The sequence below is a fragment of the Hyla sarda genome, chromosome 1 (genome assembly GCF_029499605.1).
Source record: "Hyla sarda isolate aHylSar1 chromosome 1, aHylSar1.hap1, whole genome shotgun sequence".
Lineage (NCBI taxonomy): Eukaryota > Metazoa > Chordata > Amphibia > Anura > Hylidae > Hyla > Hyla sarda.
Genome location: NC_079189.1, coordinates 275,632,899 through 275,647,898, shown reverse-complemented (window position 1 = coordinate 275,647,898; position 15,000 = coordinate 275,632,899). Strand labels below are relative to the sequence as shown.

General features: G+C 50.8%; 12 pseudogenes; all 12 read right to left on the bottom strand.

Moving 5' to 3' along the window:
- Positions 1-1,683: 1,683 nt before the first annotated feature.
- Positions 1,684-1,803, bottom strand: LOC130353004 (5S ribosomal RNA; annotated as a pseudogene).
- A 272-nt stretch (positions 1,804-2,075) lies between these two features.
- LOC130352378 (5S ribosomal RNA) lies at positions 2,076-2,195 on the bottom strand (annotated as a pseudogene).
- Positions 2,196-4,070: 1,875 nt separating this feature from the next.
- On the bottom strand, positions 4,071-4,190 carry LOC130352500 (5S ribosomal RNA; annotated as a pseudogene).
- A 1,075-nt stretch (positions 4,191-5,265) lies between these two features.
- LOC130317174 (5S ribosomal RNA) lies at positions 5,266-5,385 on the bottom strand (annotated as a pseudogene).
- An 82-nt stretch (positions 5,386-5,467) lies between these two features.
- LOC130338367 (5S ribosomal RNA) lies at positions 5,468-5,587 on the bottom strand (annotated as a pseudogene).
- A 1,877-nt stretch (positions 5,588-7,464) lies between these two features.
- Positions 7,465-7,584, bottom strand: LOC130352078 (5S ribosomal RNA; annotated as a pseudogene).
- Positions 7,585-9,257: 1,673 nt separating this feature from the next.
- Positions 9,258-9,377, bottom strand: LOC130348050 (5S ribosomal RNA; annotated as a pseudogene).
- A 681-nt stretch (positions 9,378-10,058) lies between these two features.
- Positions 10,059-10,178, bottom strand: LOC130352449 (5S ribosomal RNA; annotated as a pseudogene).
- A 1,293-nt stretch (positions 10,179-11,471) lies between these two features.
- Positions 11,472-11,591, bottom strand: LOC130323827 (5S ribosomal RNA; annotated as a pseudogene).
- Positions 11,592-12,473: 882 nt separating this feature from the next.
- On the bottom strand, positions 12,474-12,593 carry LOC130352652 (5S ribosomal RNA; annotated as a pseudogene).
- Positions 12,594-12,675: 82 nt separating this feature from the next.
- LOC130333850 (5S ribosomal RNA) lies at positions 12,676-12,795 on the bottom strand (annotated as a pseudogene).
- A 2,066-nt stretch (positions 12,796-14,861) lies between these two features.
- Positions 14,862-14,981, bottom strand: LOC130317163 (5S ribosomal RNA; annotated as a pseudogene).
- Between the last annotated feature and the right edge of the window lie 19 nt (positions 14,982-15,000).

Here is a 15,000-nt window from a genome sequence, read left to right as displayed (position 1 = left end):
ATTGACAGCTTCATGATTTTTATACTGCGCATTTAAGCATCAATAAATCCTTTTTCGGAATCGGAGCGGAAGGCGGCAACAGAGCAAAATGTCAACTGCACCCGGGATTCCCAGCCAGTCTCCCATGCCGGTACTTACTGAGCCCTAAGCTGGGTAGCAGTCTGCAATCTGACGAGAGCAGGCGCGTTCAGCTTAGGATGGCCTTTGACAGCTTCTCGCCCTTTATACTGTGCATTTAGGCATCAATAAATCCTTTTCGGAATCGGAACGGAAGGCGGCAACAGAGCAAAATGTCAACGGCAGCCGGGATTCCCAGCCAGTGTCCCATGCCAGTACTTACCAGGCCCTAAGCTGGGTAGCAGTCTGCGATCTGACGAGAGCAGGCGCGTTCAGCTTAGGATGGCCATTGACAGCTTCATGATTTTTATACTGTGCATTTAAGCATCAATAAATCCTTTTCGAAATCGGAACGGAAGGCGGCAACAGAGCAAAATGTCAACTACACCCGGGATTCCCAGCCAGTCTCCCATGCCGGTACTTAATGGGCCCTAGGCTGGGTAGCAGTCTGCGATCTGACGAGAGCAGGCGCGTTCAGCTTAGGATGGCCATTGACAGCTTCATGCTTTTTATACTGTGCATTTAAGCATCAATAAATCCTTTTCGTAATCGGAACGGAAGGCGGCAACAGGGCATAATGTCAACTGCACCCGGGATTCCCAGCCAGTCTCCCATGCCGGTACTTACTGGGCCCTAAGCTGGGTAGCAGTCTGCGATCTGACGAGAGCAGGCACGTTCAGCTTAGGATGGCCGTTGACATCTTCACGCCTTGTATACTGTGGATTTAAGCATCAATAAATATTTTTATTAATCGGAGAGGAAGGCGGCAACAAAGCAAAATGTCAACGGCACCTTGGATTGCCAGCCAGTCCCCCATGCCGGTAACTGCCGGGCCGCAGTCTGCGATCTGAGGAGAGCAGGCACGTTCAGCTTAGGATGGCCGTTGACAGCTTCACACCCTGTGTATTGTGGATTTAAGCATCAATAAATCCTTTTCCGAATCGGAGCGGAAGGCGGCAACAGATTAAAGTGTCAACTGCACCCGGGATTCCCAGACAGTCTCCCATGCTGGTACTTACCAGGCCCTAAGCTGGGTAACAGTCTGCGATCTGACAAGAACAGGCGCATTCAGCTTAGGATGGCCGTAGACATCTTCTCACCCTGTATACTGTGGATTTAAGCATCAATAAATCGTAAGCGTAAGGAGCGTAAGGCGGCAACAGGTCAACTGCACCTGGGATTCCCAGCCAGTCTCCCATGCTGGTACTTACCGGGCCCTAAGCTGGGTAGCAGTCTGCGATCTGACGAGAGCAGGCGCGTTCAGCTTAGGACAGCCATTGACAGCTTCATGCTTTTTATACTGTGCATTTAAGCATCAATAAATCCTTTTCGGAATCGGAAACGGAAGGCGGCAACAGAGCAAAATGTCAACGGCAGCCGGGATTCCCAGCCAGTGTCCCATGCCGGTACTTACCGGCCCAAAGATCTGTACCAGTCTGCAATCTGACAAGAGCAGGCGCGTTAAGCTTAGGATGGCCGTCGACAGCTTCACACCTTGTATACTGTGGATTTAAGCATCAATAAATTCTTTTCGGAATCGGAGCGGAAGGCAGCAATAGAGCAAAATGTCAACGGCACCCGGGATTCCCAGCCAGTCTCCCATGCCAGTACTTACCAGGCCCTAAGCTGGGTAGCAGTCTGCGATCTGACGAGAGCAGGCGCGTTCAGCTTAGGACAGCCATTGACAGCTTCATGCTTTTTATACTGTGCATTTAAGCATCAATAAATCCTTTTCGGAATCGGAGAGGAAGGCAGCAACAGAGCAAAAAGTCAATAGCACCTTGGATTGCCAGCCAGTCTCCCATGCCCGTACTTGCCGGGCAGCAGTCTGCGATCTGACAACAACAGGCACATTCAGCTTAGGATAGCCGTAGACGGCTTCACACCCTCTATACTGTGGATTTAAGCATCAATAAATCCTTTTCGGAATCGGAGCGGAAGGCGGCTACAGAGCAAAATGTCAACAACACCTGGGATTCCCAGCCAGTCTCCCATGCTGGTACCTACCGGGCCCTAAGCTGGGTAGCAGTCTGCGATCTGACGAGAGCAGGCGCGTTCAGCTTAGGATGGCCGTTGACAGCTTCACGCCCTTTATACTGTGCATTTAAGCATCAATAAATCTTTTTCCGAATCGGAGCGGAAGGCGGCAACAGATTAAAATGTCAACTGCACCCGGGATTCCCAGCCAGTCTCCCATGCTGGTACTTACCAGGCCCTAAGCTGGGTATCAGTCTGCGATCTGACGAGAGCAGGCACATTCAGCTTAGGATGGCCGTTGACAGGTTCACACTTTGTATACTGTGCATTTAAGCATCAATAAATCCTTTTCGGAATCGGAACGGAAGGCGGCAACAGAACAAAATGTCAACGGCAGCCGGGATTCCCAGCCAGTGTCCCATGCCGGTACTTACCGGGCCCTAAGATCTGTACCAGTCTGCGATCTGACGAGAGCAGGCGCGTTAAGCTTAGGATGGCCGTTGACAGCTTCACACCTTGTATACTGTGGATTTAAGCATCAATAAATTCTTTTCGGAATCGGAGCGGAAGGCAGCAATAGAGCAAAATGTCAATGGCAACCGGTATTCCCAGCCAGTCTCCCATGCCAGTACTTACCGGGCCCTAAGCTGGGTAGCAGTCTGCAATCTGACGAGAGCAGGTGTGTTCAGCTTAGGATGGCCATTGACAGCTTCATTCTTTTTATACTGTGCATTTAAGCATCAATAAATCCTTTTCGGAATCGGAACGGAAGGCGGCAACAGAGCAAAATGTCAACTGCACCCAGATTCCCAGCCAGTCTCCCATGCCGGTACTTACTGGGCCCTAAGCTGGGTAGCGGTCTGCGATCTGACGAGAGCAGGCGCGTTCAGCTTAGGATGGCCGTTGACATCTTTATGCTTTGTATATTGTGGATTTAAGCATCAATAAATATTTTTATTAATCGGAGAGGAAGGCGGCAACAGAGCAAAATGTCAATGGCACCTTGTATTGCCAGCCAGTCTCCCATGCCGGTAACTGCCGGGCAGCAGTCTGTGATCTGAGGAGAGCAGGCACGTTCAGGCTTAGGATGGCCGTTGACAGCTTCACACCCTGTGTACTGTGGATTTAAGCATCAATAAATCCTTTTCCGAATCGGAGCGGAAGGCGGCAACAGATCAAAATGTCAACTGCACCCGGGATTCCCAGCCAGTCTCCCATGCTGGTACTTACCAGGCCCTAAGCTGGGTAGAAGTCTGCGATCTGACGAGAGCAGGCGCGTTCAGCTTAGGATGGCCGTTGACAGCTTCACACTTTGTGTACTGTGGATTTAAGCATCAATAAATAATTTTCGGAATCGGAGCAGAAACAGAGCAAAATGTCAACTGCACCCGGGATTCCCAGCCAGTCTCCCATGCTGGTACTTACCAGGCCCGAAGCTGGGAAGCAGTCTGCGATCTGACGAGAGCAGGCGCGTTCAGCTTAGGATGGCCATTGAAAGCTTCTTGCTTTTTATACTGTGCATTTAAGCATCAATAAATCCTTTTCGGAATCGGAGAGGAAGGCGGCAACAGAGCAAAATGTCAATAGCACCTTGGATTGCCAGCCAGTCTACCATGCCCGTACTTGCCGGGCAGCAGTCTGCGATCTGACAAGAACAGGCACATTCAGCTTAGGATAGCCGTAGACGGCTTCACACCCTGTATATTGTGGATTTAAGCATCAATAAATCCTTTTCGGAATCGGAGCAAAATGTCTACAGAGCTACAGAGCAAAATGTCAACAACACCTGAGATTCCCAGCCAGTCTCCCATGCTGGTACTTACCGGGCCCTAAGCTGGGTAAAAGTCTGCGATCTGACGAGAGCAGGCGCGTTCAGCTTAGGATAGCCGTAGACGCCTTCACACCCTGTATACTGTGGATTTAAGCATCAATAAATCCTTTTCCAAATCGGAGCGGAAGGCGGCTACAGAGCAAAATGTCAACAACACCTGGGATTCCCAGCCAGTCTCCCATGCTGGTACTTACCGGGCCCTAAGCTGGGTAGCAGTCTGCGATCTGACGAGAGCAGGCGCGTTCAGCTTAGGAAGGCCGTTGACAGCTTCACACTTTGTATACTGTGGATTTAAGCATCAATAAATAATTTTCGGAATCGGAGCAGAAACAGAGCAAAATGTCAACTGCACCCGGGATTCCCAGCCAGTCTCCCATGCTGGTACTTATCAGGCCCGAAGCTGGGTAGCAGTCTGCGATCTGACGAGAACAGGCACGTTCAGCTTAGGATGCCCGTTGACAGCTTCTCGCCCTTTATACTGTGCATTTAAGCATCAATAAATCCTTTTCGGAATCGGAAACGGAAGGCGGCAACAGAGCAAAATGTCAACGGCAGCCGGGATTCCCAGCCAGTGTCCCATGCCGGTACTTACCGGGCCCTAAGATCTGTACCAGTCTGCGATCTGACGAGAACAGGCGCATTCAGCTTAGGATGGCCGTAGACATCTTCACACCCTGTATACTGTGGATTTAAGCATCAATAAATCCTTTTCGGAATCGGAGCGTAAGGCGGCAACAGAGCAAAAAGTCAATAGCACCTTGGATTGCCAGCCAGTCTCCCATGCCCGTACTTGCCGGGCAGCAGTCTGCGATCTGACAACAACAGGCACATTCAGCTTAGGATAGCCGTAGACGGCTTCACACCCTCTATACTGTGGATTTAAGCATCAATAAATCCTTTTCGGAATCGGAGCGTAAGGCGGCAACAGAGCAAAATGTCAACGACACCTGGGATTCCCAGCCAGTCTCCCATGCTGGTACTTTCCGAGCCCTAAGCTGGGTAGCAGTCTGCGATCTGACGAGAGCAGGCACGTTCAGCTTAGGATGGCCGTTGACAGCTTCTTGCCCTTTATACTGTGCATTTAAGCATCAATAAATCCTTTTCGGAATTGGAAACGGAAGGCGGCAACAGAGCAAAATGTCAACGGCAGCCGGGATTCCCAGCCAGTGTCCCATGCCGGTACTTACCGGGCCCTAAGATCTGTACCAGTCTGCGATCTGACAAGAGCAGGCGCGTTAAGCTTAGGATGGCCGTCGACAGCTTCACACCTTGTATACTGTGGATTTAAGCATCAATAAATTCTTTTCGGAATCGGAACGGAAAGCAGCAATAGAGCAAAATGTCAACGGCACCCGGGATTCCCAGCCAGTCTCCCATGCTGGTACTTACCGGGCCCTAAGCTGGGTAGCAGTCTGCGATCTGACGAGAGCAGGCGCGTTCAGCTTAGGATGGCCATTGACAGCTTCATGCTTTTTATACTGTGCATTTAAGCATCAATAAATCCTTTTCGGAATCGGAGAGGAAGGCGGCTACAGAGCAAAATGTCAACAACACCTGGGATTCCCAGCCAGTCTCCCATGCTGGTACTTACCGGGCCCTAAGCTGGGTAGCAGTCTGCAATCTGACGAGAGCAGGCGCGTTCAGCTTAGGATGGTCGTTGACAGCTTCACGCCCTTTATACTGTGCATTTAAGCATCAATAAATTATTTTCCGAATCGGAGCGGAAGGCAGCAACAGATTAAAATGTCAACTGCACCCGGGATTCCCAGCCAGTCTCCCATGCTGGTACTTACCAGGCCCTAAGCTGGGTAGCAGTATGCGATCTGACGAGAGCAGGCGCGTTCAGCTTAGGATGGCCGTTGACAGCTTCACACTTTGTATACTGTGCATTTAGGCATCAATAAATCCTTTTCGGAATCGGAACTGAAGGCAGCATAAGAGCAAAATGTCAACGGCAACCGGGATTCCCAGCCAGTCTCCCATGCCAGTACTTACCGGGCCCTAAGCTGGGTAGCAGTCTGCGATGTGACGAGAGCAGGCGCGTCCAGCTTAGGATGGCCATTGACAGCTTCATGATTTTTATACTGCGCATTTAAGCATCAATAAATCCTTTTTCGGAATCGGAGCGGAAGGCGGCAACAGAGCAAAATGTCAACTGCACCCGGGATTCCCAGCCAGTCTCCCATGCCGGTACTTACTGAGCCCTAAGCTGGGTAGCAGTCTGCAATCTGACGAGAGCAGGCGCGTTCAGCTTAGGATGGCCGTTGACAGCTTCTCGCTCTTTATACTGTGCATTTAGGCATCAATAAATCCTTTTCGGAATCGGAACGGAAGGCGGCAACAGATCAAAATGTCAACGGCAGCCGGGATTCCCAGCCAGTGTCCCATGCCAGTACTTACCAGGCCCTAAGCTGGGTAGCAGTCTGCGATCTGACGAGAGCAGGCCCGTTCAGCTTAGGATGGCCATTGACAGCTTCATGATTTTTATACTGTGCATTTAAGCATCAATAAATCCTTTTCGGAATCGGAACGGAAGGCGGCAACAGAGCAAAATGTCAACTACACCCGGGATTCCCAGCCAGTCTCCCATGCCGGTACTTAATGGGCCCTAGGCTGGGTAGCAGTCTGCGATCTGACGAGAGCAGGCACGTTCAGCTTAGGATGGCCGTTGACATCTTCACGCCTTGTATACTGTGGATTTAAGCATCAATAAATATTTTTATTAATCGGAGAGGAAGGCGGCAACAAAGCAAAATGTCAACGGCACCTTGGATTGCCAGCCAGTCTCCCATGCCGGTAACTGCCGGGCAGCAGTCTGCGATCTGAGGAGAGCAGGCACGTTCAGGCTTAGGATGGCCGTTGACAGCTTCACACCCTGTGTATTGTGGATTTAAGCATCAATAAATCCTTTTCCGAATCGGAGCGGAAGGCGGCAACAGATTAAAGTGTCAACTGCACCCGGGATTCCCAGACAGTCTCCCATGCTGGTACTTACCAGGCCCTAAGCTGGGTAACAGTCTGCGATCTGACAAGAACAGGCGCATTCAGCTTAGGATGGCCGTAGACATCTTCACACCCTGTATACTGTGGATTTAAGCATCAATAAATCGTAAGCGTAAGGAGCGTAAGGCGGCAACAGAGCAAAAGGTCAACTGCACCTGGGATTCCCAGCCAGTCTCCCATGCTGGTACTTACCGGGCCCTAAGCTGAGTAGCAGTCTGCGATCTGACAAGAGCAGGCACGTTCAGCTTAGGATGGCCGTTGACAGCTTCTCGCCCTTTATACTGTGCATTTAAGCATCAATAAATCCTTTTCGGAATCGGAAACGGAAGGCGGCAACAGAGCAAAATGTCAATAGCACCTTGGATTGCCAGCCAGTCTCCCATGCCCGTACTTGCCGGGCAGCAGTCTGCGATCTGACAACAACAGGCACATTCAGCTTAGGATAGCCGTAGACGGCTTCACACCCTCTATACTGTGGATTTAAGCATCAATAAATCCTTTTCGGAATCGGAGCGGAAGGCGGCTACAGAGCAAACTGTCAACAACACCTGGGATTCCCAGCCAGTCTCCCATGCTGGTACCTACCGGGCCCTAAGCTGGGTAGCAGTCTGCGATCTGACGAGAGCAGGCGCATTCAGCTTAGGATGGCCGTTGACAGGTTCACACTTTGTATACTGTGCATTTAAGCATCAATAAATCCTTTTCGGAATCGGAACGGAAGGCGGCAACAGAACAAAATGTCAACGGCAGCCGGGATTCCCAGCCATTGTCCCATGCCGGTACTTACCGGGCCCTAAGATCTGTACCAATCTGCGATCTGACGAGAGCAGGCGCGTTAAGCTTAGAATGGCCGTTGACAGCTTCACACCTTGTATACTGTGGATTTAAGCATCAATAAATTATTTTCGGAATCGGAGCGGAAGGCAGCAATAGAGCAAAATGTCAATGGCAACCGGTATTCCCAGCCAGTCTCCCATGCCAGTACTTACCGGGCCCTAAGCTGGGTAGCAGTCTGCAATCTGACGAGAGCAGGTGCATTCAGCTTAGGATGGCCATTGACAGCTTCATTCTTTTTATACTGTGCATTTAAGCATCAATAAATCCTTTTCGGAATCGGAACGGAAGGCGGCAACAGAGCAAAATGTCAACTGCACCCAGATTCCCAGCCAGTCTCCCATGCCGGTACTTACTGGGCCCTATGCTGGGTAGCGGTCTGCGATCTGACGAGAGCAGGCGCGTTCAGCTTAGGATGGCCGTTGACATCTTTATGCTTTGTATATTGTGGATTTAAGCATCAATGAATATTTTTATTAATCGGAGAGGAAGGCGGCAACAGAGCAAAATGTCAATGGCACCTTGTATTGCCAGCCAGTCTCCCATGCCGGTAACTGCCGGGCAGCAGTCTGTGATCTGAGGAGAGCAGGCACGTTCAGGCTTAGGATGGCCGTTGACAGCTTCACACCCTGTGTACTGTGGATTTAAGCATCAATAAATCCTTTTCCGAATCGGAGCGGAAGGCGGCAACAGATTAAAATGTCAACTGCACCCGGGATTCCCAGCCAGTCTCCCATGCTGGTACTTACCAGGCCCTAAGCTGGGTAGAAGTCTGCGATCTGACGAGAGCAGGCGCGTTCAGCTTAGGATGGCCGTTGACAGCTTCACATTTTGTGTACTGTGGATTTAAGCATCAATAAATAATTTTCGGAATCGGAGCAGAAACAGAGCAAAATGTCAACTGCACCCGGGATTCCCAGCCAGTCTCCCATGCAGGTACTTACCAGGCCCGAAGCTGGGAAGCAGTCTGCGATCTGACGAGAGCAGGCGCGTTCAGCTTAGGATGGCCATTGAAAGCTTCTTGCTTTTTATACTGTGCATTTAAGCATCAATAAATCCTTTTCGGAATCGGAGAGGAAGGCGGCAACAGAGCAAAATGTCAATAGCACCTTGGATTGCCAGCCAGTCTACCATGCCCGTACTTGCCGGGCAGCAGTCTGCGATCTGACAAGAACAGGCACATTCAGCTTAGGATAGCCGTAGACGGCTTCACACCCTGTATATTGTGGATTTAAGCATCAATAAATCCTTTTCGGAATCGAAGCAAAATGTCTACAGAGCTACAGAGCAAAATGTCAACAACACCTGAGATTCCCAGCCAGTCTCCCATGCTGGTACTTACCGGGCCCTAAGCTGGGTAAAAGTCTGCGATCTGACAAGAACAGGCACATTCAGCTTAGGATAGCCGTAGACAGCTTCACACCCTGTATACTGTGGATTTAAGCATCAATAAATCCTTTTCCAAATCAGAGCGGAAGGCGGCTACAGAGCAAAATGTCAACAACACCTGGGATTCCCAGCCAGTCTCCCATGCTGGTACTTACCAGGCCCTAAGCTGGGTAGCAGTCTGCGATCTGACGAGAGCAGGCGCGTTCAGCTTAGGAAGGCCGTTGACAGCTTCACACTTTGTATACTGTGGATTTAAGCATCAATAAATAATTTTCGGAATCGGAGCAGAAACAGAGCAAAATGTCAACTGCATCCGGGATTCCCAGCCAGTCTCCCATGCTGGTACTTAACGGGCCCTAAGCTGGGTAGCAGTCTGCGATCTGAAGAGGGCAGGCGCGTTCAGCTTAGGATGGCCGTTGACAGCTTCACGCCCTTTATACTGTGCATTTAAGCATCAATAAATCCTTTTCCGAATCGGAGCGGAAGGCGGCAACAGATTAAAGTGTCAACTGCACCCGGGATTCCCAACCAGTTTCCAATGCTGGTACCTACCAGGCCCTAAGCTGGGAAGCAGTCTGCGATCTGACGAGAGCAGGCGCGTTCAGCTTAGGATGGCCGTTGACAGCTTCACACTTTGTATACTGTGCATTTAATCATCAATAAATCCTTTTCGGAATCGGAACGGAAGGCGGCAACAGGGCAAAATGTCAACGGCAGCCGGGATTCCCAGCCAGTGTCCCATGCCGGTACTTACCGGGCCCTTAGATCTGTACCAGTCTGCGATCTGATGAGAGCAGGCGCGTTCAGCTTAGGATGGCCGTTGACAGCTTCTCGCCCTTTATACTGTGCATTTAGGCATCAATAAATCCTTTTCGGAATCGGAACGGAAGGCGGCAACAGAGCAAAATGTCAACGGCAGCCGGGATTCCCAGCCAGTCTCCCATGCCAGTACTTACCGGGCCCTAAGCTGGGTAGCAGGCTGCGATCTGACGAGAGCAGGCGCGTTCAGCTTAGGATGGCCGTTGACATCTTCATGCCTTGTATACTGTGGATTTAAGCATCAATAAATATTTTTTTTAATCGGAGAGGAAGGCTGCAACAGATCAAAATGTCAATAGCACCTTGGATTGCCAGCCAGTCTCCCATGCCCGTATTTGCCGGGCAGCAGTCTGCGATCTGACAAGAACAGGCGCATTCAGCTTAGGATAGCCGTAGACGGTTTCACACCCTGTATATTGTGGATTTAAGCATCAATAAATCCTTTTCGGAATCGGAGCAAAATGTCTACAGAGCTACAGAGCAAAATGTGAACAACACCTGAGATTCCCAGCCAGTCTCCCATGCTGGTACTTACCGGGCCCTAACCTGGGTAGCAGTCTGCGATCTGACGAGAGCAGGCGCGTTCAGCTTAGGATGGCCGTTAACAGCTTCATGCCCTTTATACTGTGCATTTTAGCATCAATAAATCCTTTTCCGAATCGGAGCGGAAGGCGGCAACAGATTAAAATGTCAACTGCACCCGGGATTCCCAGCCAGTCTCCCATGCTGGTTCTTACCAGGCCCTAAGCTGGGTAGCAGTCTGCGATCTGCCGAGAGCAGGCACGTTCAGCTTAGGATGGCCGTTGACAGCTTCACATTTTGTATACTATGCATTTAAGCATCAATAAATCCTTTTCGGAATCGGAACGGAAGGCGGCAACAGAGCAAAATGTCAACGGCAGCCGGGATTCCCAGCCAGTCTCCCATGCTGGTACTTACCGAGCCCTAAGCTGGGTAGCAGTCTGCGATCGGACGAGAGGAGGCGCATACAGCTAAGGATGGCTGTTGACAGCTTCTCGCCCTTTATACTGTGCATTTAAGCATCAATAAATCCTTTTCGGAATCGGATCGGAACGGAAGGCGGCAACAGAGCAAAATGTCAACGGCAGCCGGGATTCCCAGCCAGTGTCCCATGCCGGTACTTACCGGGCCCTAAGATCTGTACCAGTCTGCGATCTGACGAGAACAGGCGCATTCAGCTTAGGATGGCCGTAGACATCTTCACACCCTGTATACTGTGGATTTAAGCATCAATAAATCCTTTTCGGAATCGGAGCGTAAGGCGGCAACAGAGCAAAATGTCAACGGCAGCCGGGATTCCCAGCCAGTGTCCCATGCCGGTACTTACCGGGCCCTAAGATCTGTACCAGTCTGCGATCTGACGAGAGCAGGCGCGTTAAGCTTAGGATGGCCGTCGACAGCTTCACACCTTGTATACTGTGGATTTAAGCATCAATAAATTCTTTTCGAAATCGAAGCGGAGGGCAGCAATAGAGCAAAATGTCAACAGCACCTGGGCTTCCCAGTCAGTCTCCCATGCCAGTACTTACCGGGCCCTAAGCTGGGTAGCAGTCTGCGATCTGACGAGAGCAGGCGCGTTCAGCTTAGGATGGTCGTTGACAGCTTCTCGCCCTTTATACTGTGCATTTAAGCATCAATAAATCCTTTTCGGAATCGGAACGGAACGGAAGGCGGCAACAGAGCAAAATGTCAACGGCAGCCGGGATTCCCAGCCAGTGTCTCATGCCGGTACTTACCGGGCCCTAAAATCTGTACCAGTCTGCGATCTGACGAGAGCAGGCGAGTTAAGCTTAGGATGGCCGTCGACAGCTTCACACCTTGTATACTGTGGATTTAAGCATCAATAAATTCTTTTCGGAATCGGAGCGGAAGGCAGCAATAGAGCAAAATGTCAACAGCACCCAGGATTCCCAGCCAGTCTCCCATGCCAGTACTTACCGGGCCCTAAGCTGGGTAGCAGTCTGCGATCGGACGAGTGCAGGCGCGTTCAGCTTAGGATGGCCATTGACAGCTTCATGCTTTTTATACTGTGCATTTAAGCATCAATAAATCCTTTTCGGAATCGGAGAGGAAGGCGGCAACAGAGCAAAATGTCAATAGCACCTTGGATTGCCAGCCAGTCTCCCATGCCCGTACTTGTCGGGCAGCAGTCTGCGATCTGACAAGAACAGGCACATTCAGCTTAGGATAGCCGTAGACGGCTTCACACCCTGTATACTGTGGATTTAAGCATCAATAAATCCTTTTCGGAATCGGAGCGGAAGGCGGCTACAGAGCAAAATGTCAACAACACCTGGGATTCCCAGCCAGTCTCCCATGCTGGTACTTACCGGGCCTAAGCTGGGTAGCAGTCTGTGATCTGACGAGAGCAGGCGCGTTCAGCTTAGGATGGTCGTTGACAGCTTCACGCCCTTTATACTGTGCATTTAAGCATCAATAAATAATTTTCCGAATCGGAGCGGAAGGCGGCAACAGAGCAAAATGTCAACTGCACCCGGGATTCCCAGCCAGTCTCCCATGCTGGTACTTACCGGGCCCTAAGCTGGGTAGCAGTCTGCGATCTGACGAGAGCAGGCGCGTTCAGCTTAGGATGGCCGTTGACAGCTTCACATTTTGTATACTGTGCATTTAAGCATCAATAAATCCTTTTCGGAATAGAAACGGAAGGCGGCAACAGAGCAAAATGTCAACGGCAGCCGGGATTCCCAGCCAGTCTCCCATGCTGGTACTTACCGGGCCCTAAGCTGGGTAGCAGTCTGCGATCTGACGAGAGCAGGCGCGTTCAGCTTAGGATGGCCGTTGACAGCTTCTCGCCCTTTATACTGTGCATTTAAGCATCAATAAATCCTTTGCGGAATCGGAACGGAAGGCGGCAACAGAGCAAAATGTCAACGGCAGCCGGGATTCCCAGCCAGTGTCCCATGCCGGTACTTACCGGGCCCTAAGATCTGTACCAGTCTGCGATCTGACGAGAACAGGCGCATTCAGCTTAGGATGGCCGTAGACATCTTCACACCCTGTATACTGTGGATTTAAGCATCAATAAATCCTTTTCGGAATCGGAGCGTAAGGCGGCAACAGAGCAAAATGTCAACGACACCTGGGATTCCCAGCCAGTCTCCCATGCTGGTACTTAACGGGCCCTAAGCTGGGTAGCAGTCTGTGATCTGACGAGAGCAGGCGCGTTCAGCTTAGGATGGCCGTTGACAGCTTCACACTTTGTATACTGTGGATTTAAGCATCAATAAATAATTTTCGGAATCGGAGCAGAATGTCAACTGCACCCGGGATTCCCAGCCAGTCTCCCATGCTGGTACTTACCAGGCCCGAAGCTGGGAAGCAGTCTGCGATCTGACGAGAACAGGCGCATTCAGCTTAGGATGGCCGTAGACATCTTCACACCCTGTATACTGTGCATTTAAGCATCAATAAATCCTTTTCAGAATCGGAACGGAAGGCGGCAACAGAGCAAAATGTCAACGGCAGCCGGGATTCCCAGCCAGTGTCCCATGCCGGTACTTACCGGGCCCTAAGATCTGTACCAGTCTGCGATCTGACGAGAGCTGGCGCGTTAAGCTTAGGATGGCCGTCGACAGCTTCACACCTTGTATACTGTGGATTTAAGCATCAATAAATTATTTTCGGAATCGGAGCGGAAGGCAGCAATAGAGCAAAATGTCAACGGCACCTGGAATTCCCAGCCAGTCTCCCCTGCCAGTACTTACCGGGCCCTAAGCTGGGTAGCAGTCTGCGATCTGACGAGAGCAGGCGCGTTCAGCTTACGATGGCCATTGACAGCTTCATGCTTTTTATACTGTGCATTTAAGCATCAATAAATCCTTTTCGGAATCGGAGAGGAAGGCGGCAACAGAGCAAAATGTCAATAGCACCTTGGATTGCCAGCCAGTCTCCCATGCCCGTACTTGCCAGGCAGCAGTCTGCGATCTGACAAGAACAGGCACATTCAGCTTAGGATAGCCGTAGACGGCTTCACACCCTGTATACTGTGGATTTAAGCATCAATAAATCATTTTCGGAATCGAAGCGAAAGGCGGCTACAGAGCAAAAAGTGAACACCACCTGGGATTCCCAGCCAGTCTCCCATGCTGGTACTTAACGGGCCCTAAGCTGGGTAGCAGTCTGCGATCTGACGAGAGCAGGCGCGTTCAGCTTAGGATGGCCGTTGACAGCTTCACACTTTGTATACTGTGGATTTAAGCATCAATAAATAATTTTCGGAATCGGAGCAGAAGCAGAGCAAAATGTCAACTGCACCCGGGATTCCCAGCCAGTCTCCCATGCTGGTACTTACCAGGCCCGAAGCTGGGAAGCAGTCTGCGATCTGACGAGAACAGGCGCATTCAGCTTAGGATGGCCGTAGACATCTTCACACCCTGTATACTGTGGATTTAAGCATCAATAAATCCTTTTCGGGATCGGAGCGTAAGGCGGCAACAGAGCAAAATGTCAACGACACCTGGGATTCCCAGCCAGTCTCCCATGCTGGTACTTTCCGAGCCCTAAGCTGGGTAGCAGTCTGCGATCTGACGAGAGCAGGCACGTTCAGCTTAGGATGGCCGTTGACAGCTTCTTGCCCTTTATACTGTGCATTTAAGCATCAATAAATCCTTTTCGGAATTGGAAACGGAAGGCGGCAACAGTGCAAAATGTCAACGGCAGCCGGGATTCCCAGCCAGTGTCCCATGCCGGTACCTACCAGGCCCTAAGATCTGTACCAGTCTGCGATCTGACAAGAGCAGGCGCGTTAAGCTTAGGATGGCCGTCGACAGCTTCACACCTTGTATACTGTGGATTTAAGCATCAATAAATTATTTTCGGAATCGGAGCGGAAAGCAGCAATAGAGCAAAATGTCAACGGCACCCGGGATTCCCAGCCAGTCTCCCATGCTGGTACTTACCGGGCCCTAAGCTGGGTAGCAGTCTGCGATCTGACGAGAGCAGGCGCGTTCAGCTTAGGATGGCCATTGACAGCTTCATGCTTTTTATAC